Source organism: Mobula birostris, chromosome 2, assembly GCF_030028105.1.
Source record: "Mobula birostris isolate sMobBir1 chromosome 2, sMobBir1.hap1, whole genome shotgun sequence".
Taxonomy (NCBI): Eukaryota; Metazoa; Chordata; class Chondrichthyes; order Myliobatiformes; family Myliobatidae; genus Mobula; species Mobula birostris.
Genome location: NC_092371.1, coordinates 54,843,739 through 54,867,461, shown reverse-complemented (window position 1 = coordinate 54,867,461; position 23,723 = coordinate 54,843,739). Strand labels below are relative to the sequence as shown.

Below are 23,723 nucleotides of genomic sequence, written 5' to 3'. Positions count from 1 at the left end.
CCTAAAGGAATGTTTATGACTTATTTAGGACTGAACATTGTCCCTTACCACTTATTAGTTTCTCCACACCCCTGCTGAATGCAACGGTATCATAGGCTATCATATCATACTGGCTACACCAATGGAATTTCTGGCAAATACTGTATATTCACACAGACAAAAGCACTCTAAGTAATATTTCACAATCAGACAATTCTCTAATAATATTACATTATCTATAATACTAATCATCTGCATTCTTCAAGGCAGCCATGCATTGGAATTGGTGAACTCATTAAAATTATCCTGCTCCAAGAGTTCTTTATAAAGAGCTAAAAAAAAGAGCGGGGGAGGGGGAATAGAGGACAGAATCCAATAATCTCATTAATCAACTTAACACTCAAGCTAAAGGAATAGCTATTTCTGGAATTTAGCAAAGATTTCATTGCACACTTCTTAGAGCTTCAAATGGAATGGAAGTTAGCAATCTAGTCTGCAAGTGCATATTGCTGTTTTTTTCTCAGAAACTTCATAAAGCCAGTTCAAACTGTGCTATTATTACAAATTTTAAAAGAAACATTATCTGAATGGTAAGAGATTGTGAAGTGATCTGGGCATTCTAATGCATGATTCATAAAAAAATAGTACTGAGGCACAACAAGTAGTTAACAAAGCTAACAGATCATTGTTGCTTATTGCAAGGTAGCTGAAGAAAAGTAAGGAGATTATATTTTGACTCAGTGTGGCATTGGTAGACCATATTGGAAATACCGTGTAAGGCACTGGATTAATTTTTAAGGAAAGAATGTTAATTCTCTCGAGTCAGTTAAGATTAACTTTATTGGCCTAGTATCTGGAATGGGTTGGATAGGTGAGACAAATAATGAGGGGACCTGACTGAGACAACCAAAATGCTGAGGAGCTTTGATGAAGTAGATATAGAAAGGATGTTTTCCACTTGTGAGAGAATCCAAAACTAATGCTCAATGTTTAAAAATAAGAGGGCACCTATTTAAGATGGAGATAAAGCAAAAAAATTTTAGATGTTTGTAATCTCTGGAACACTTTTTTTTAAAAAAGGGCAATAGAAGCAATGCCTTTCAAAATTTCAGACAGAGGTATTAATGGTTACCTCAATTAGAAAGAAATGTAGAATTGAAGCTACATTCAGATCAGCCAAAATTTTATGAGATAGGGGAAAAGTATTGAGGTGTCGAGTGGCTGACACCTGTTGTAGAGTTATACACCTTCAAATATATGAACTGTTTGTTTAAAATGAGAGTTCTAATACATGCTCCATGAGGCTTGCAGCTTACGAGGTCTCAGACACATACAGATCTCATTTTCTCTAGAGTAATTCCAAAATTTGTCATCACCAATCAAAAGTGGAATGGAGTCCTTTAGCCTTGAGATTGGTCGTGGCATATCTTGACAAAAATTATGACCATACAAATTTCGTCCCTGAATATATAACAATTGTAATCTAGATGATCTGTCCTGCTAAAATGAAGTAAAGTTTCATGAAGGAAGCTAATTAGAAAAAATGTAAATTCTGCCACATCTTGGCCAGATGCAACTGTTCAAAATGAGATTTAAAAAGAGACATTGTAAGTATTTGAAAATAGTTCACATAAAATGCTTTACGAAAGAGCAAAGAAATAGGATTAGAATATTTAATTCTAGCTAGCGCAAGTTCAAGAATCAATGTGATAAGCATTTGTTTTTTTCTATAATTCCTACACACAATATTCAAATAGGATGATGTAAACTAATGACTTTAAGTTGTGAAATCTCAAATGAATATTTCATAATTTTCTGAAGAATGTTCCTTTAAAATGTTGATAACCACCTCAATATTGTTTTAAAATACTCCTCAGGCTGATAACCCTTCTTATATCTCTACTATATTCATAATAAGATACCAGCATTTCCATTAAGCTGCACTGGATTCCAGATTAAGAAATGCATTTCCAGCTGTTAACAAAAAAACCCATATTTAATTGGTAAACACAGAAAATGAAATACAGAGCACCTTGGATTTACTGTGGGTGGTGTTTTTATAAAAGGGTGTATATTTAGATTTTCAATCTATTATTATAATGAATATGTCAGTGTTTTATTTGCAAGTCTAGAAAGTCAGATGTGCAGACTAATGAGAAAAGATATAGAGTAAGTTCCAATAGATAATTTAACTTCACTTAACAGATCTGACATTTTATAAAGTTGACATCAGTACTACTAACAAAAAGAGTGTTGGTAACATTCAGCATATCAGATAGAATCTGTGGAAAGAGAAGCAGAGTTAAAATTTCAGATCTTCATCAGAACTGCGATAGGGAGAAAAATAAATTAGTTTTAAGTTGCAGGGAAAGTTGGTGAAGGGATGTACAAGACAATGCAATATCTACTAAAGAGTGAGACCAGGGTTTTTGGATAATAGGTTAGACTGTGGGAAATGCCCAGTAAGTCAGGTTGTGAGAGCTAAATAGAACTAATATCGCAGGTGGAGGATTTACAGTGGAAATGGTTAGTTCTGATACAAACAGAGAAAAAAAAATCTAAAGTGTGATTATTTTATATTGAGTCCATAAGTCTTCAACAGATCGAAACAGATAATGAGATGCTCAAGCTTACTTTGGGCCATGTTACATCAGCATTGGAAGCCACAGACAATTGGGTAGGAATGGGATCTATCACAGATCTATCTGCTTGTGGCTGCCTGCACTGTTATAATGAGGCTGAACACAAAGTCAGGGCAGCACCTCACTTTTTGAAAGCAATATCGATTTTATGGATTAATAATATTCATACTTTATTGATCCCGAGTGGGAAATTCTTTTGTTACAGCAGCAACATTTAAAAACACACTTAGCAGTGTGCTTAACTAACAATAAATACAGAATAATAATTGTGTAAAAACTAGTAATAATATAATGTACCAATGTGCAATAATAATGTACCAACTAATAAAGCAGAGACTATTGTACTATGACGTGTGTTCTCCTGTCGCACAGAAATGAACTGTTGTATATGCTTATTGCATTTGGTAGGAAAGATTTTGTAATGACCCTAGTGACGACGGAGCTGTATGAATCTGTTCGAAAAGGTGCTTCTCTGCTTATTCAGTAGGTCATGGAGAGGATGTGCCTGATTGTCCATAATGGATAACAGTTTGTTTAAAGACCTCCTCTCCATCAGTAACTCAAAAGAGTCTGGGTTGTAGCCAAGGATGGATCCAGCCTTTCTGATGAGTTTATTTCGTCTTTTAGCATCACCAGCACTGATGCTGCTCCCCCAACATTAAGCAGCAGACTGCACTCACAACAGGCTGGTAAAAGATCGCCAACATCCTGCTGCACACATTACGGGCTCTCAGCTTCCTTAGAAAATAGAGTCTACTCATCCTCTTCTTGTAAACCACCACGGTGTTGGTTTTCCAGTCAAGTCTGTTGTCAAGGTGAACACCCAAGTATTTGTACGCCACCACCACTGCAACTTCCTCTCCCAGAATGTATACCGTCCTCTTCCTCCTAAAATCAAACACTATCTCCCCGGTTTTAGCAACATTCAGGAGCAGGCGATTCTGCCTGTACCACTCCACAAACTTGCCCAACAGTCCCCTGTATATAGCCAACTGGTTTATAAGTGTCATTTAGGACATATGACATTTCCTTATACCTGGTAAGCCCATTATCCAGATTCCAGACTCATAAGAACTTGAGTCTTAAGTGCACTGCAATGTGACTTATTAGGGTGGATAATTAATACTGATATTGCCAGAAATTGTCAACTCCATACTATGTGGCGCATGGCCTCTCCGGTGATAAATATCTGTTATCTGTCAAGTAGGGAACCGTGCACAATTCTGATTTGATGAAGACAGATGTGAGAGAACAGAGGAACATCTGGAAAACTTCTGAAATGCCCCCTTCGCTGCTGCCGCTACTGTGTGGTAACCGGAATCTCCAGAGCAGAAGGCCCCAAAATCCTCGGCCTTGTGTGTTTCAGCGGCCGGGGCGAAGTCGAAGGCGCTCGGCAGAGGATGGCACTCAGGAGGCTGTATCGGAGGGCTGGTCGGAAGCTCGAAGTTTTCGGACAGATGGACTCAGTGTTGGCTGTGGTCGGCTGCTTCCAAGGTATCGGCAAGTTGACGGTGCCTGGAGGTTTATGGCAGGGAGTTTCTCCCTTTTACCGGTTGCTGTCGGGAACTCGGGAGTCAATCGACTCTGGGACTTTTGAGACTTTATTTACCATGCCCATGGTTTGTTCTTCATCAAATTATGGTATTGCTTTGCACTGCTGTAACTATATGTTATAATTATGTGGTTCTGTCAGTGTTAGTCTTTGGTTTGTCCTGTTTTCTGTGATATCACTCCAGAGAAACATTGTATCATTTCTTAATGCATGTATGCATTTCTAAATGACAATAAAAAGAGGACTCTCTCTGCATTCCGCAGGGATCGCTCCCTACACAACTCCCTTGTCCATTCGTCCCCCCCATCCCTCCCCACTGATCTCCCTCCTGGCACTTATCCGTGTAAGCGGAACAAGTGCTATACATGCCCTTACACTTCCTCCCTTACCACCATTCAGGGCCCCAAACAGTCCTTCCAGGTGAGGCAACACTTCACCTGTGAGTCGACTGGGGTGATATACTGCGTCCGGTGCTCCCGATGTGGCCTTTTATATATTGGCGAGACCCGACGCAGACTGGGAGATCGCTTTGCTGAACATCTACGCTCTGTCCGCCAGAGAAAGCAGGATCTCCCAGTGGCCACACATTTTAAATCCACATCCCGTTCCCATTCTGACATGTCTATCCACGGCCTCCTCTACTGTAAAGATGAAGCCACACTCAGGTTGGAGGAACAACACCTTATATTCCGTCTGGGTAGCCTCCAACCTGATGGCATGAACATCGACTTCTCTAAATTCCGCTAGGCCCCACCTCCCCCTCGTACCCCATCTGTTACTTATTTTTATGCACACATTCTTTCTCTCACTCTCCTTTTTCTCCCTCTGTCCCTCTGAATATACCTCTTGCCCATCCTCTGGGTCCCCCCACCCTTGTCTTTCTTCCCGGACCTCCTGTCCCATGATCCTCTCGTATCCCCTTTTGCCAATCACCTGTCCAGCTCTTGGCTCCATCCCTCCCCCTCCTGTCTTCTCCTATCATTTTGGATCTCCCCCTCCCCCTCCAACTTTCAAATCCCTTACTCACTCTTCCTTCAGTTAGTCCTGATGAGGGGTCTCGGCCTGAAACGTCGACTGCACCTCTTCTTAGAGATGCTGCCTGGCTTGCTGCGTTCACCAGCAACTTTGATGTGTGTTGCATAAAAAGAGGACTGAGTGTTCTCATAATCTAATGTTGAAGCACCATTTCTTTGTAGTTTCCTAAACTCTCTGGCCTCTGGTTAATATGTAACTCTGGAAATAGAGCAGCACCACCACTAAAAGGAGTATCTACACTGTTACCTCTTTCTTAATTGTGAATCAAGGCACATTGTAAATAACCTGAAATCAAAATGGTGGATTATCCATGGGAGAAAGGCAGAAGCAGAGTATAAAGATGGATATATGCCCAGGACTCAGCAAAAGTGTACTTTAGGACACTGTAGGGAGAGTAGGGAAGAAATTGCTGGAGCCTGACAGAGATATTTGTAGCAGCATTAGTCAAGCATGAAGTAACAGAAACCTAGAGGATAGTTAATATTTTACCTTAATTTAAGAAATGTGGCAACGACAAGTCAGCGAGCTACAGGCTGATGAGCCTATCATCTGGGATGAGAATTCTCAGCGAGGTTTCTGAGAAATAGGATCTACTTGTCTTGGGAAAGCCAGGGATTGATCAGGATTATCAGCGTAACTCTGTGTTAGAAATTGTCTCTCATAAATTTTATTGAGGTTTTTGAAGAGTTGACCAAGAAAATTGACAAAGGCAGTGTGGTAGACATTCCCTTGTTGGACTTTAGCAAGGCCCTTACATGCTGCCACGTGATAGGCTGGTCCAGAAGGTTAGATCACATGGGATCCAGGGTGAGTTAGTCGACTGAATACATAATTGGCTTGGTGGAAGGAGTCAGATTGTGACAGTAGAGGAATGCAATCTGAGAAATACCTGGAGACATATAACCAGCAATGTACCACAAGGTTTGGTGCCAGATCTTCTGTTATTCGTTATCTATATTAACAGATTTTTGGATGGAAATGTATTAAGCATGGTTAGTCTTCATATGATGCCAAAATTAGTTGTATCATGGACAGTGAAGTTAATCATCTAAGATTATAGCAGGATCTAGATTATCTGGGAAAGTGGGCCAAGGAAGTGGGTCAGACAAATGTGAAATGTTGTATTTTGCAAGGCAAGCCTTACGCAATAAATAGCAAGGCCCTGGAGAGAGTTAGATAACAGAGTTCTATGGATACAAGTACATATCTCCCTGAAGTCAGCAACACAGACAGACAGCATGTTGAAGAAAGTTCCTTCACCAGTCATGGCAATAACTAGCTGGGACGTCGTGTTATAGCTGTACAAGATGCTGGTAAGGAAGGGCGTCACTAAGCTGGAAAGGGTGCAGAAAAGATTCACAAGCCCATCACCAGGACTAGAGGACTTGAGTTATAAGGAGAGAATGAATAGGCTGGATTGTAGGAAGCTGAGTGGTGATTTTAAGGAGGATTATAAAATCATGAGTGGAACTGATAAAGTCATAGTCTTTTTTCCAGTGATATGGAGACTTTAGATAGACTGGGAATTTTCTCCCTGTAGTGCAAGAGGCTGAGGGGTGATCTTACAAGGTATACATAAAAACAAGAGCGACCTAGATAATGTCAGAATCTTTTCCTGGGAAAGAGACCAAGGAGCTACCTTTTCCACACAAATTGAGTATGTGGAGTGAGCTGCTAGAAAAGTAGAGGGGGGGGGGTTCAATTACAGTTTTTGGACAGATACATGTATAGGAAAGGTTTAGGTGGATATGGGCCAAGCTTAGGAGATGAAACTGGCTGTGATAGACATCTTCGTTGCTCTGGACATGTGGGGCTGAAGGGCTTCTTTCCATTCTGTATCACTCTGACTATATTCCATTTATCAACAAACCTACTTATAATAAAGTAATTGTTTAAATCATTAAACTATGACAGATATAAGACTAAGGGTTATAAATTGTTAAGATTATGCATAATAAAAAATGTATTTGAAATTAATCACAAGATCAGAATCTGGTGAAAAACAACTTACAAGATTAATATTTGGATACCAATTTTCAAACATGTAAAATATCTACCTAATTGTTTTAATTAACTGTTTAAGGATTCTGGAAACAGGTGAGAATGGAATTCTAGAGATTGTGTTAAATATGCTCACGAGTAAATCATGTTATTTCAAGGCCATGGTTTAAAAATCCAAGAAATCTACTTTTCAACCAGCTTATATGATCTTTTCTTGTGTTTGACATGGTCCGATGCATGTTCCTATAAACACAAGAGACTCTGCAGATGCTGGAAATCCAGTGTAACACACACACAAAATGAATAAAAAGTTGACATTTTGAGCTGAGAGCCTTCATCATTTCTGAAGAAGGGTCTCAGCCTGAAACATTGACTGTTTACTCTTATCCATAGATGCTGCCTGACCTGCTGAGTTCCTCGAGCGTTTTGTGTGTGTTGCTTTGGATTTCCAGCATTTACAGATTTTCTCGTGTTTGTGATTTACCCTTCATCAGGACTGGGTCTTGGCCCAAAATGTCGACTCTTTATTCCTTTCCATAGATGTTGCCTGATCTGCTGAGCTCCTCCAGCATTTTGTGTGTGTTACATATTTCTATATGCATGGTCCCTATTTTTAATCTGATGAGTTCTTATTTTCATAACATTCTTAGCATTATTTGAATGTATGTAACAGTCTAGCTCATGTGCTTATACCAGCAACTTTGATGTGTGTCGCTTATATTCCTGCTGTTTTGATAAACAATAAGGAACATAACTGTTAAGAGTATGAAAACACAAACACAAGGAAATCTGCAGATGCTGGAAATTCAAGCAACACACACAAAACATTGGTGGAACACAGCAGGCCGGGCAGCATCTTTCAAATCTCTGACTATCTCTTCTTTCAGTTAGTCCTGACAAAGGGTCTCGGCCCGAAAGGTCGACTGTACCTCTTCCTATAGATGCTGCCCGGCCTGCTGCATTCCACCAACATCTTGTGTGTCATTAAGAGTATATTTCGATTATATTTGTATTTAATTTACCTCTTCAGTTCAATGTCTGAGGCAAACTACAGGAATAAGAAGCTTTGAAATACCAATAACTAATATGTATGAAACTTAAATTTTTGTTCTTTGCAGAACGTGAATATCTGCAAAACTGATAATTTCATGAACAAACCCTTACGCTCAGAAGTTGGCCTAGCAAAATAGGACTAGGAGTCCACCACGTTTGTGCGGTCTGTTGCAATATTTAATAAGATTGTGCTAAATCGGAAACTATCATTTTGCTTTCATATCTTTTGCTTTAAAAAAAATCAGGAAAATATTTTATAGAAAATGTCTGTTATTTTAAAATCTAAAATTTAAAACAGCCCAGACTTTTTTTTTGCCAAGAAGCTAGAAGACTGGGGGTAGCTTGACCTAGATCGTCAACATTCTGAAAAGCAAAAACTTTGAGCTGTTGGAAGAACTCAGCGGGTTAGGTAACGTGTGGAGCAGAGGCATGGATGGTCGACGTTTCTGATAGGTACTTGTAGACAATTTTCAGGACAAATCCATGAGATGCTGTCGGGTGTGAGTCAGCTTGTGTTCGAATTGAAGACCAACATTGATTAGCTACGATGGCATAGCCCGCATCTCTGCTGTAAATCTTAAATAAGCACGATAATCTCCTGGCGTGGTCTACTATATTTTTATTACCAAATGGAAATTGCCGTTTCTATATCTCATAACTGAAACGAAAGGTCTATTTGGAAACGAATATGATTATATAGAGGAGCGGAAAGTATTATTCAACAGTGAAAATCTTATCGTTTGTTTTATATACGCCTGTATATAAATAGACGGGGCGCATATACGTTGAAGGAACCATACACCAAGGATGAACGATGTCAGTAGGCAGCAGCTGCAGCTGATAAACGATGAGAATGGAGCAGTTTTTGAGTTCAGCGACCCACAGTTTATTCAGGTCCTAAAAATTACTATGGTTGTAATGGTTAAGCCGAAATCACATCTTCCAATTTCAGGAAAATGCGACGCAGAAATCAATTTTGAGCGGTTCAGTGCTATTTACACATTTAATCATCCACTAATCGTTCATGCACAGTGTAAATACAAGCTGGAGGTCAAGTTGACAAGGCTTATTAAGTGGATTTGCACAGTATACAGTCTGGCAAATTTCTCATCTAAAATCGGCAAGGCGAGGTTGCGATTTTTAAACCTATTAATTTTGAAGGCACGTGTCCTATAACGTGCAGAATTTTATATTTCTTTCAATGAACTGGCAAAAGCACACCTCGCTCCCTTGCACGGAGAGAAATGTGAAAATATGTTATGTTTAAAGTATGAATTAGTTATCCAGTTGGCATTTTAGCCGCAGGTACCACGGACTTAATCCATCGTGCTGTATGAAGCAAAAGGTCAACAGATTAAAAACTTCGCTTCTCACCTTAGCCACAACCTAAAATGGTGCTTCAATTCTAAGAGAATCATTTACGGTTATAAAACTGCACAGTCAAATGAAAGAACGATTACTGGATATAGCACTTACTCTGAAAAATAAATCTCTTAAAGTGATTTATTGCTTCTTGGGTTCAATGTTACGTGCCTGCCGATTCCCCTGAAGCGAATATTCCCAGCGCAACACAGTTGTTTGGCATTGGTTGCAGCACATTCCTTGTATCGCATTATGCAACTTCACAAATAAAGCAAATAAAACCAAATCCTCCTCAGGATGAGTAATGTTACCTCACAATGAACGGGTGCGCAGTTTATTCACATCATAGTCACTCATCTTTCAGTAAAAGGGACTCTCAAACTTTTCCTATCAACCGCCCTCTCTAACCATGTGATTAAACCACCCGCGGACTGAAGCGGAACTAGAGCGCCCCCTATACTTTTACAAAGCATTGGTCGGACTGTTGAAGGGAGCCGAGTCTTCTGGTGAAGGATCCCGGCCCGAAACGTCTACTGTTTATTCCCCTCTGTCGACTAGCTGAGCTTCTCCAGTATTTTGTGTGTGTTGCTCTCAATGCACAGGTTTGTTAGTCCAATTTTTAAGTTAGTAAGTGAGTAAGTGTATTCACATGGATCAGTCTTCAACGTACTTCATTGCAGGTTCTAAGATTAATTTATTATCAAAGTATGCAACTCTGAAATTCTCATCTCTAGACAGCCACAAAAACAAGAAAGAAAAGAACGGCAGCAGAATCTGCTGATTGGATCTGCTGATTAAATTTGCTGCAACACTACACTGATTGGCCTAATCAAAAATAATGATGAGGCAGCCTTCAGAGAAGAAGTCATCTGACACAGTGGTGTCAAGAAAACAACCCCTCCCTCAACGTCACATAAACAAAGGAGCTGGTTGTGGATTACAGGAGGAATGGAGACAGGCTAACTCCTATTGACATCAATGGATTTGGGTTTGAGAGGGTGAACAGCTTTAAGTTCCTTGGCATAAACGTCACTGAGGATCTCAGGTGGTCTGTTCATACCGGCTGTGTGGTGAAAAAAGCACAACTGCGTCTCTTTCACCTCAGACGATTGAAGAAGTTTGGTATGAACTCCCAGATCCTAAGAATTTTCTACAGGGGCACAATTGAGAGCATCCTGACTGGCTGCATCATTGCCTGGTATGGGAACTGTACTTCCCTCAATCACAGGTCTCTGCAGATAGTGGTGTGGACAGCCCAGCGCATCTGTGGATCTGAACTTCCCACTATTCAGGACATTTACAAAGACAGGTGTGTAAAAAGGACCTGAAGGATCATTGGGGACCTGAGTCACCCCAACCACAAACTGTTCCAGCTGCTACCATCCAGGAAATGGTACCACAGCGTAAAAGCCAGGACCAACAGGCTCAGGGACAGCTTCTTCCACCAGGACAGCAGACTGCTTAATGCATGCTGACGCAACTGTATTTCTATGTTATATTGACTATGCTGTTGTACATAATATTTATTATAAATTGTACATTGCACATTTAGACAGGAATGTAACATAAAGATTTTTACTCCTCATGTATATGAAGGATGTAAGTAATAAAGTCACTTCAATTTAATTCTATTCAATTCATTAACCCCCAAATCCCCATATAACATATTGCACGAAGTCCATCACTATATATCTCTGCATATGGAACATCGAGTGTAAAGGAATAACTTTGCTAGGATTGAAAGGTACATAACTATCCTGTAAAGCTAACAACACACATCAAAGTTGCTGGTGAACGCAGCTCTAGGAAGAGGTACAGTCGACGTTTCAGGCCGAGACCCTTCGTCAGGACTAACTGAAGGAAGAGTTAGTAAGAGATTTGAAAGTGGGAGGGGGAGGGAGAGATCCAAAATGATAGGAGAAGACAGGATGGGGAGGGATGGAGCCAAGAGCTGGACAGGTGATTGGCAAAGGGGATATGAGAGGATCATGGGACAGGAGGTCTGGGGAGAAAGACAAGTGGGGGGGGGAACCCAGAGGATGGGGAAGGGGTATAGTCAGAGGGAGAGAGGGAGAAAAAAAGAGAGTGAGAGAAAGAATGTGTGTATAAAAATAAATAACGGATGGGGTACGAAGGGGAGGTGGGGCATTAGCGGAAGTTAGAGAAGTCGATGTTCATGCCATCAGGTTGGAGGCTACCCAGACAGAATATAAGGTGTTGTTCCTCCAACCTGAGTGTGGCTTCATCTTTACAGTAGAGGAGACCGTGGATAGACATGTCAGAATGGGAATGGGATGTGGAATTAAAATATGTGGCCACTGGGAGATCCTGCTTTCTCTGGCAGACAGAGCGTAGGTGTTCAGCAAAGCGGTCTCCCAGTCTGCATCGGGTCTCACCAATATATAAAAGGCCACATCGGGAGCACTGGACGCAGTATATCACCCCAGCCGACTCACAGGTGAAGTGTCGCCTCACCTGGAAGGACTGTCTGGGGCCCTGAATGGTGGTAAGGGAGGAAGTGTAAGGGCATGTGTAGCACTTGTTCCGCTTAACCATTGTTAGAAGGGTGTGTTAAAATAGGTCTCAAATTAATCAACTTTTCTCTTTTTGCCGAGAATTGGGAACAAGTTTCACACATTCTTAATGAAAAATCCATCTCTTGAGAGCATATGCTGGGATCTGAAAAATAATCTGCTGGAGGAGCACAGTGGCTCCAACAGTACTGGCAGGGAAAGGATTGTCCATGTTTCCATTCAAAACCCTGCATCAGGACTGAGCGTTGAGAGGGTAGACGACCAGTATGAGGGGGGATGGGGAGTAGTGAGACAGGGTCAGGAGGAACTTGGTGGACTGAGGAAATGTGAAGGATGATGAGCAAATGGAGGAGGAGATAGAGACAGGGTCAGGAGGCAGAGGCAGGTGGGTGATAGGTGGAGGCAGGTGGAGAGAGTAGTGGGGAGTGGAGGGTGAGAGTGGAGACAGATGGTGGAGAGTGGTATGTGGGAACACAAAGGCTACCAGTGTACTGGTTCATCTCCTTTATTCCATGCTCACACTATCTTCCCTCATCCGATTCTATCATCCTCAGCCATTTGTCATTTCCACCTATCATCTCTCAGCTTCTAACATCACTTCCACTCACCCCTCATCTTCCCATCATCTCCTCACATGGATCCACCTATCACCTTTCTGCTTCTGACATAATTTCCACTCACCCTCGCATCTGCTTATCATCTCCTCAGATGGGTCCAACTATCACCTTCTGATATCATTCCAACTCACCCCCCCATCTGCCTATCACTTCCTCACATAGATCCACCTACCATCTCCCATCTTATAACATCATTCTCATTCATCCTCCTCTTATGCCTATCATGTCCTCATATGGGCACAATCAGTATCTACAAGATCTCGTTCTACTCCTTCCCTCCACCCTTTTATTCCTATTCTCTTTCCTTCCGATCCCAATGAAGGGTTGCAGCCGGAAACATCAACTGTCAGTTTACCTCCATAGATGCTGACTGACCTGCTGACTTTCTCCAGGACTTTGTGTGTGTGTGTCCATATTCCAGCATCTGCAGTCTCCTGTGTCTCCGGTGCTGGAATCTAATAGTACGGAAGTTTATAAAGGGAACCATTGCAGAAGAGGTAGGTAGATGGAACTAGGTGGCTGAGGAAGGATCCAGAGTAAATTTTACATGAGAATTGGGATGGATTAAATGGAGTCTTAACTTAGTAATGGACATTAAAGTGTTACACAGTGAACACAGTGTGTTAATGAACACAATGTTACATAGCTTTTGAAAGAGCAGAGTTTTCAACTGGAAATCAACTTGGTGATGTGGAGGAGCCTTTCCCAATGCACAAAGACACCAGTGCAACCTACACTCAGTGAACAATTTATCAGATACCTACTGTACCTAATAAAGTGACCATGAAGTGTATGGTCATGGTCTTCTGCTACAGCTCATCCACTTCAAGGTTCGAAGTGTTATGTATTCAGTGATGCTCTTCTGCACACCGGTGTTGTAATGTGTGGTTATTTCAATTACTATCACCTTCCTGTCAGCTTGAACCAGTTTGGCCATTCTCCTCTGACCACACTCATTAACAAGGCATTTTCACCTACAAAATTACTGCTTACAAGATTTTTTTTTTTGTTTTTCATACCATTCTCTGTAACCTCTAGAGACTGTTGTGTGTGAGAACCCCAGGAGATCAGCAGTTTCTGAGATACTCAAACCATCCCATCTGGCACTAATAATCATTTCATGGTCGAAGTCACTTAGATCACATTTCTTCCCCATTATTATGCTTGGTCTGAACAACAAGTGAACCTCTTGACTATGCCTACATGCTTGTATACATTGAATTGGCTGATTAGATACTTGCATTAACGAGCAGGTGTACGACAGGTACTAATAAAGTGACCACTGAGTATACAAGCAAGGACGTCGAGGAGCCTTTCCAAAACTTACTATGAGAATATAACTCATATCCAAAATAATACTGGTTGTCTTCCCTCATGTGTACCTTGCTTCCCTTGGACTGGAAAAAATGCATTGCATTCCATTTAATCATTCCAGCTACAAACAGATTCAATTTGTAAGCCAGTGATTATTGATTGGGTAGTCCACTGAAGCAATCAGTTGGCATGAGCATTGAGTGACCAGACAAATGTTTATCTGGTAATTTTAATATGGAAAATAATTAAAATAGGAAATGTCTGTCAGGTCATGCATGTAAAGGGTGGTAGTCTATTCAAGTAATGGTATGTAACAATCATGAAAGCATGTACCTTGAACTCTGCAGCTGTGAGCTCATGGATACTCTACGGACAAACACAAAGCACCAGCAGCACAGCTTCTAGATGTACTTCTCTGCGACTTCTTTTTGCTGGGTTCTCTGTTCTAATTTTATTCCATCTTGGCTTGAAAGACCCTATATTCTTAAGAGATTCATACATTGTTAATAGCATGCAGCCATCTGGACTCATAGATTTATAGATGTATTTAGCACAGAAACCATTTGGCTCAATTTGTCAATGCTGACCATGATGCCTACCTACACTAAGCTCATTTCCTGTCATTCTATCATCCTAAACCCTTCATGCCCATGTCCTTTAAACACTAATTAATTCTGCCTCGACACCTCCTCTAGCAGCTTGTTCCATGCACCCAGCACCTCTGAGTGAAAAACTTGCCTCTCAGGTTCAGTTTCTTAAACTGTGCCCCATCTGACCCTGTTCACTCTCTTCCTGATCTACACAGTTACTCCTACACCCATCCCATCCAATCCCAGCCCCCCATCACACCGTTTCTTTCCTCTCCAACTCATCCACTTTCCCACCACCCACGTATTCCTCACACTGGATCCCTGTCCCTACTGTTATTATCCACCTTGCTTATTAGGTTCATTGCTCCGCCTTCCTTTCCTATTATCAGCAGCCCTTGTTCCCTCCACCGATCAGCTCTCTGCATATGTGATTATTTCCATTCTTCCCTTCTCCTACTGCCTATCACTCCTCTTCACCTGGGTCGTTGCCAGTTCTTGCTCCACCCTTTTCTCACATCACTTTATACTGGCTACCTCCCTATCTTTCAGGCTAGATAAATAGTCTTTACCTGAAAAGTCAACTGTGCATTTCCATTTGCAGAACCTGCCTGAGCAGTTGAGTTCCTCTAGCATTTTGTTTTTTTTTTCTCTCTCTGCTGCAGATTTCAGCATCTGCAGTCTCCTGTGTCTTTATTAAATGCATGTCCACGAGTTTTAGGCTCACCTAATCTGGAAGAAAAAATTCTGACAATCTAACTTATCTATGCCTCTCATAATGTTCTAAACTTATCTAAGATCATCCCTGAACCTCCTTTACTACAGAGAAAACAATTCCAACCTTTCCAAATTTTCCTTATAGCTCAAGCACTCCAGTACACGCAGCTTTCTGGTGAATCTTTTCCGCATCCTCTGTAGCTTTATTGTATTTTTCCTATAATGTGGTGACCAGAACTGGCATGGTTCTGCACATCTGCACATGGTGCAGCCTAAGCTATGATTTGTGCAACTGTAATGCAGAAATTTAAATACTCATTGTCTGGGCTGATGAAGGCAAGCATAACATACATCTTCACTACTCTATCTATCTCTGTCATTAATTTCAGGGAACTACGCACTTGTAAGTTGTTCAAGAACACTTCCCAGAGTTCTGTCATTCACTGTGTATGTCCTGGTCTGGTTTAACTTGGTGCATGGATGATAGAAAAATGGAGGCCTAGGTAGGAGGTAAGGATTGGTGTTAGTGTTATGACTGGTGTAAGGTTAGTGTTCAATGTTCTACATTCTATGTTGACTACCGAAAATACATTATATCATACCTGTCTGAGTTAAATTCCATCCGCCATTCCCTTGCCCACTTTCCCAGTTGATCTAGATCCCGTTATAATCTAGACAACCTTTGTTATTGTCCAATATATCATCAATTTTAGGGTCTGTACATAGGGTATGTACAAATCATGTCATTTTATTCTCTTCCAAATTATTAATACTGTATATATGAACAATAAAAGGCATACATTTTATCCCTGCAGCACACCACTACCTACAGAACAATCTGAAAAGCTGTCATCCACTACAAAGTACTGCCTCCTATCATGAAGCCAATTTTGTTTCTGGTTTGCCTGCTCAACCTGGATCCCAGGTGTTCTAACCCTTTGGACCAGGCCACCAAATGGGATCTTGTCAAAGTCCACATAGACAATGTCTACTACCTTGTCTTCGTCAGTCCTGTAGATCATTTACTGGAAAAAAAAGCAATCTAATTTGTAAGTCATGATTTCCCATGAATAAAGGTAGTAAGATATAATTATACATGGGAAGAAGCACAAATGTTGGATGAGTAGTCTAGTCATTAAATAACTGCATTGATGATTGTCCAAATCACATTATATAAGGTGAATTTAGTGTTACTCATTTATTCATTTCATGGAAATAAGTAACTATTATCTATCAACAGCAGGTAAATCAAAGCCTTTGAAATATTGTGAAAATGCATGTAGTTCACTGACATTCTACAAGAAAGCAAATCTATTGTCCTCTGCTTAGCAATATGAGTTCAGCCTTATACTAAAATAGCTTTCGCTAACTTTTGAAGTGGCCTACTAAACCACACACTTACATCAAACTGGACCAAAAATACATCTTTTCAGTGGTTTAACAAGGTCCACCACAATCAAGGAAACAATATGTAATTTATGACAGCCTTACCAACAAAATCCTCATCTTGAGAATAATAAAAGTTTTTTAAAAAATGAAGCGACAAATACATTTGTTGCACAGAAAATAGTTGTCTATATTTTTGTCTTTGGAAACTTTGAAGCGTATCTTGGAATGTCGAGAACCACATTTTGTCATTATATTGCCCTGAGGAAGACATTTGATGCTACGAAAATTGATATAGTGTAGAAAATTTCTTTATAATGTCAAGACAAGTTTGTGAATATTGTTTGATAATTATATGCTGGTGTAATGGCCAGAGCAAAAGCTCGCTGTTACAAATCCATTCATTGTAGTTAGCAACATCATTAAATTACATTGGACTTTTCTCTCAGAATTTATCAGGCAACTGCTTATGGTATTTGAGGACTGTGTCAGGGAAATCTATATTTAATTTTTAACAGCTGGTGACCACTTCTTTATCGCTTATTGGATTGTCAGAGCTGGCTTGCTTTTAGGAAACCGAAGGAAAATTCCAGCGGGAGTAAGACGTCAGTCTGCCATCAATAGTTATTATACATCAAGTTGTTTTCCTCACTTGTGGACAATTATGACTTGATCGCCTCTACTTGCTGCTGTTTACAATGTACAATGGCATCAAGCATCAGGATAAAATACCTAAGAGCAATTCTCAAGTGCTTCAACACAATAGGCAGAACAATGATAATTACTGAGTTTTCAAAGCCTTCCAGGAAAAGCAACTGCCTGCATTTTGTAAAGAAACAGGCATAAAGAATGTTTTATGCTCACATCTTTAAAATAATGCTATATAAATTATGACACACAGCATCACATAAACAAATACTGGCATGAAAACATCCAAGCAGCTTTGGCTTGAATGAATTTGACAGAGGAAGGTTGTGAGGTCTGACTGCCAAATAGTGGCACTTAAGGCACCTCATCTGCCTGCTTGTACAATGTGTATTTGTAAATGTGCATCCAGTGTCGTCATCCCTGCAACTGCACATTCACTTATTCAAAGAAAACTTCACCATCTTTTCTTATCATTATTACTTTACTAATTCTTCTCTGAGGATCATCACTTTGTCATGGTGAGAGGTTTGTGAGTTCCAGAGATCACCAGAGCAATGCTGTCTGGAGCTTAGCTCCTGGTAGGGTAACCTATACTGGTAAGGTCAAGGGCGAGGTTCCAGACAAGGCAAGATCCAACCAAGCCTCAACGGTGGAATTGACAGAAGATGATGGCACATCGCAACAGCAGTGAATGCAGAGGGAGGCTGCAGCAGTGAGGGGTCTGTAGTCATCTTCCATTCCATGCCACTGGGTCCTGACTCCAATATGTCAAGGACTATGTGGTGGTTGCTGGTGTACCGACCTCCCCACGTTAAACTAAGCCATGCACAAGCATTCTCTGTTAAGGGAGAACATCATTCTTGACTTCAGTGATTGCACTACTACTTTACTAATTATTTCTTGCATTGTTTTTTGGCTTAATCATTTGCTCCCCAGATAGGCAGATTAATTCTTTGTTTTTTATATCAATGCATGAAACTATGCATAAATCACACCACAAAAGCAGAATATTAAGCTCAATAGTAGATGGTAGCATCTATTTTTCACACATAGTGTAATTCTATTCAAAATTCTCTCATTTAAACTTCTTTATCCCCATATAGGGATTGAGTCAAATAGCTTAGAAACGGCCCTTTGGCTGTGCTAATCCCATTTTCCCATATTAGGGCCATATCTTTCTAAGCCTTGCCTATTCAAGTGCCTGTCTGAATGCTTTTTATGTGTAGTAATCGTACCACCTCCTCTAGCAGCATGTTCCAGGTATCAACACATATTATACCTTGTCAAAAAAACTGACACCCCAGATCTCTTAAAACTCCTTTTGTAACCTTAAATTTACGTACCTTTTGTTACACCTTGCAAATCTAATCTTGAATGTTGATGTAATTTCTGTCTCAACTACTAATCTAGGAGTTAATGTGCACTGTTTCAAAAATCATTCATTATTTTTCATTCATCTTTCTTATTATCATGTAACAATTAAGCATTTCTCTTGTATTGACTGCAATCTGCATTGTTTGAAAAAAAGGATAATTTTTAAAGCCCTGCTTTTACTCACACTCTCTTTGTACCAGGGAATGCCCCAATTAATAACTTGTACCCTCTCTGAAGGATGAACACTATTCCTTTAAATAGAGTTTTTACTGTATGCAGTTCTCTAATAGATCACTAACAACCTGTATAATTTTACCATTATGCGTCATTTTTTGTTGAACAAATACAGAATTCAATTACAGTGGATTCTGGTTAATTGAGTGACATTTTGGCCCAATTAAGTGGCTGCCTCAATTAGCTGAAATTTCATGGAAATAGTTTTAAAAAGACATTTAAATGAGTAAAAAATTATTTATTTAAATAAAATGCAGAACAAATTAAACACTACCAATATTACTATAGTACCATAAAACTGTGTATTAGTTTCTAATAGCTATTGACAGAGGAATTCATACAGTGTACACTGCCATGTTCTTATGATTGATTGTAAATGAACCAAATCAGCGCAGATGCCTAGTGCAGATAATGGACTGCCTTCACTGCCTTCCGGTATGAAGTAGTGTGTAAAACCACTGCTTTTTAATTTGGCATCAGTCGCCCAAATGAATGACATTACACTGGCATACGCAACTGACCCTATTTAAAACCTGTTCACTCTAAGTACGGTGTGGCGTCTAAAGCAACACAAGTGCGCAGAACATGTGCTAGTAAGAAACTGTTGTATCCTGTATATCGGTGTACTGTGTCCGGTGCTCCCAGTATGGCCTCCTAAATATTGGTGTACTGTGTCCGGTGCTTCCATTATTGCCTCCTGTATATCGGTGAGACCCGATGCAGACCGGGAGACCGCTTCACCAAGCACCTATGCTCCATCCGCCAGAGAAAGTGGGATCTCCTAGTGGCCACCCATTTTAATTCCACTTCCCATTCCCATTCCGATATGTCTGTCCGTGGCCTCCTTCACTGTCGTGATGAGACCACACTCAGGTTGAAGAGACAACGCCTTATATTCCATGTGGGTAGACTCCAACATGATGGCATGAACATCGATTTCTCGAACTTCCAGTAATGACCCCCCCCCTTCACCATTCCCCATCCCCTTTTCCCACTTTCATCTTTTCTCCTTGCCCACTCGTCGCCTCTGTCTGGTGCTCCTCCCCCCTTTTCTTTCTTCCATGGCCTTTTGTCCTCTTCTGTCAGACTCCTCCTTCTCCAGCCTTGCATCTCTTTCACCAATCAACTTCCTAGCTCTTTACTTCATCCCTCCCCATTCAGGTTTCACCTATCATCTTCAGTTTCTTCCTCCCCTCCCTCCACCTTTTAAATCTACTCCTCAGCTTTTTTTTCTCTAGTTCTGCCGAAGGGTTTCAGCCCAAAACGTCAACTGTACTCTTTTCCATAGATGCTACTATTGGAAAATGCAAATGCACACATTGTATTTTCCATGTATTACAGTATTTACTCAAATGTATTACAGTATTTACTCAAATGCACACATTGTATTTTCTACAATATTCTCTATGTAACTACTGTTAGCTCAATAGAAGGTATTCACTATGTAGCCATGATTTTTGACCTGTTCACTATTAATTCATGAAGAAAACTAGAATGAAACCAAGTAGAAAGATAACGGTGGCAGGTAGGATGTTGAAATATGTGGCAGTATGTCAATACAAGATCAATTAAGAAATAACTGTCGTTAGGGATGAGAAGACATATGGTCTAAAATGTAAACTAGGACATAATTAAGTTGGGGAATAAAACAATAGTGGAAAGTCGACAGCGGATATATTGATGATATGTAATCATAGAAGGGTTGGATATGATAATGTAGCTAAGATAGGAAAATTGCTATAAAAAATGCTGTGTACAAGCCTCGACGGGCAGTCAGCTACTAGCTTTCTGATTGTCTCAGCTTTGATTTGCAAATTAAAGTTTAAAACGTCTTGAAGGGTTTTCTGTGCCTTCTTGTCGTTTGTGAGAAACGAGAAACCACAACACTACCTGGTCTACTGAGTTCCTCCAGCATTTTGTGTGTGTTGCTTGTATTCTCCAGGTCTTCATTTTCATTGTAACATTCAAGATGATTGTTGATACCTTCAAATTCTTCATAGTTCCTAACTTGCTGAAATAGTGAAATTGTCTCATTTGCACTCCTTGGCATTTTTCACACCTCCAAGTCTGATTGTTTAAAATTGCAGTGTGCGAACAATTCTGAATTGTCTTATTGCTTATTTCTTGTTGACTATCAGTGACAAAAATCACTGCTTTTTGAACACAGACACGAAACTGATGCTATTTAACAACCATTCACTCTAAGCACAGTGTAGTGTCTAATGGCCATACAGTGCATATGACTGATCCTCGACAACAGCCTGTTGGCCCATTTAAGTGATGTAATGTCTCAGCTATTTAGCCAGAAAACTGAGCTACCTTCGCAATTAATTTTTGCTCTTTAAGAGCTGTCCCAAATAAGTGGCTACCCAAATTAACCAATGGCCTAATTAACCACAATCCATTCTTTTTTTTTACATCTTAATTAATCTGTTGTGTTGCCTTCATCCAATGAATGTGCATCCAATTGCATTGATTTTAGATGTCCAAGTCTATCTCCTTTCAGAGTAAGTGGAAGCAAGGATGATGCTGTGACAAAATGCGTGTAGCTTAAATTTAATGTCGACTGTACTCTTTTCCATAGATGCTGCCTGGCCTGCTGAGTTCCTCCAGCATTTTGTGTGTGTTGCGTGGATTTCCAGCATCTGCAGATTTTCTCTTGACTGTGATTGAATTTAAACTGTTACTTTGCTGCCCAGTGACCCATCCTTCATCTTTTCCTACTTCTTTCCAGGCATCAACATTTGCCTTCATCCAAATCATATCATTATAAACTCCCACTCTTTGTTTTTTCTTTCCAGTTTTAAATCTCCATTCAATTATTCTTTAATCTTTTCAATAATTTCCCATGAGCCAGAAGTTATTTTTTCTTATTAATGTAGTTAATATCCATCATAATTTCCCATGTCCTGTGGCTCTTCAGAGCATTTTATAAGTTTTGTCAAGTATAATTGTGTCCTTTCAAACCTGTGTTTAGAATCAAATAACTTCAACTATAATTAAATTTACAAATATTCCTTTTACTGATCATGGTAAATTAATGGGCCTGGTTTAATTCCAACATTTTAAAAATAAGAGTTTTTCAATATTGATTATTCTCCTGTCTTTGGGTACATAATCAGGTTGAACTAGAATGCACAGTAAATGCTGACCTTGCCAGTAATCCCTAAGTCGAACGCGAATGCATAAAAACATCCTGAGTTACATCTTCTGGAACCTTTGCAATTTCCTCCTTTAATGCCTTTGGGTTCCAGCATAGATCCCATGAGTGACCAACATAGAAATTAGGTCAGCATTCATGCATTTCTTTCCATGTGTTCATTAATTTTTCATTTCATTGTTCAGAATATTGCTCATCTTGATCACCTCAACCACTTCACAATTCACCTTACCTACCCGTTTCCCATTATGCCACTGGCGCTTGGGGCAGCAATGAAGATCCTCCATCTTTGGTTGTGTTCAGGGCTTCCGTCATTGTGTCAGTAACTTGGTTTTCACCACGGTCAGTCCTGTAAGTTCTGGATGGAGAGTCAGGGATACCGTCACGCTCAGAATTGGAGGGATTGAGCTGAACCCCTGAACCTGGAGGACTAGTGGATCACTCTTAGTCTGGCCTCCATCATTTGACCTGTTTGGCATGGGTGACCCTGCCAAAACCAAAACATAAAGCCCTGACTCTAGCCGACATAGCTCACTGTGTCATTGACACACGTAAGACTCCGAATCTTATGATAAGGCTATGGTTCTCTTGGGGGAGGATTCACTTTGCCTACAAATAAAAATAATGTTCATAACCCTGCGCCTGATATTTTTTGATCTTTTGCAGCTCACCGGACTTTATTCAGTTTTATATTTAATACCGAATTTATATTTAATATTTAATATTTGGTATTCGGTATTTCAACCCTGGCAAACAGACTAACTCTCCCTAACAGACTATCTCTGGTGAGACCACACTTAGAGTATTGTGTTCAGTTCTGGTCACCTCATTATAGGAATGATGTGGAAGCTATAGAGGGGGTGCAGAGCAGATTTACCAGGATGTTGCCTGGATTGGAAAACAAGTCTTATGAGGCAAGGTTAGCAGAGCTGGGACTTTTCTCTTTGGAGTGTAGAAGGATAAGAGGGGACTTGATAGAGGTCTACAAGATTATGAGAGGTATAGATAGGGTGGATAGCCAGTACCTGTTTCCCAGGGCATGAATAGCAAACACGAGAGGGCATATGTACAAAGTTAAGGGAGGGAAGGTTAGGGGAGACATCAGGGGTAAGTTTTTTACACAGAGGGTTGTGGGTGCCTGGAATGACTTGCCAAGGATGGTGGTGGAGGCTAAAACATTAGGGGTATTTAAGAGCCTCTTGGACAGGCACATGGATGAAAGAAAAATAGAGGGTTACGGGGTAGTGTGGGTTTAATACTTTTTTTTAAGGAATATATGGGTCAGCACAACATCGAGGGCCGAAGGGCCTGTACTGTGCTGTAGTATTCTATTGTCTGGTGTCCCTCTCTACGCTATCTATGCCATTCATAATCTTAGAAACCCCTATCAGATCTCCCCTCAACCTCTGCCGTTCCAGAGAAAACAACCCATGTTTATCTAGCCTCTCATGATAGTATATGCCCTCTAAATCTGGCAGCATTCTGGTAAAGTGCTTCTGCATCCTCTCCAAAGCCTCAACATCCTTCC

General features: G+C 40.3%; 1 protein-coding gene across 2 annotated transcripts in view; it reads right to left on the bottom strand.

Annotated features, from left to right (window-relative positions):
* The window catches only part of LOC140186707 (phosphoprotein associated with glycosphingolipid-enriched microdomains 1), a 99,546-nt gene extending 89,565 nt beyond the window's left edge, over positions 1-9,981 (bottom strand). For both annotated transcript variants that reach the window (XM_072241200.1, XM_072241209.1), the window contains exon 1: positions 9,739-9,981. The gene's annotated coding sequence lies outside the window, so the exon portion shown is untranslated. The remainder of the gene's footprint in view (positions 1-9,738) is intronic.
* Between the last annotated feature and the right edge of the window lie 13,742 nt (positions 9,982-23,723).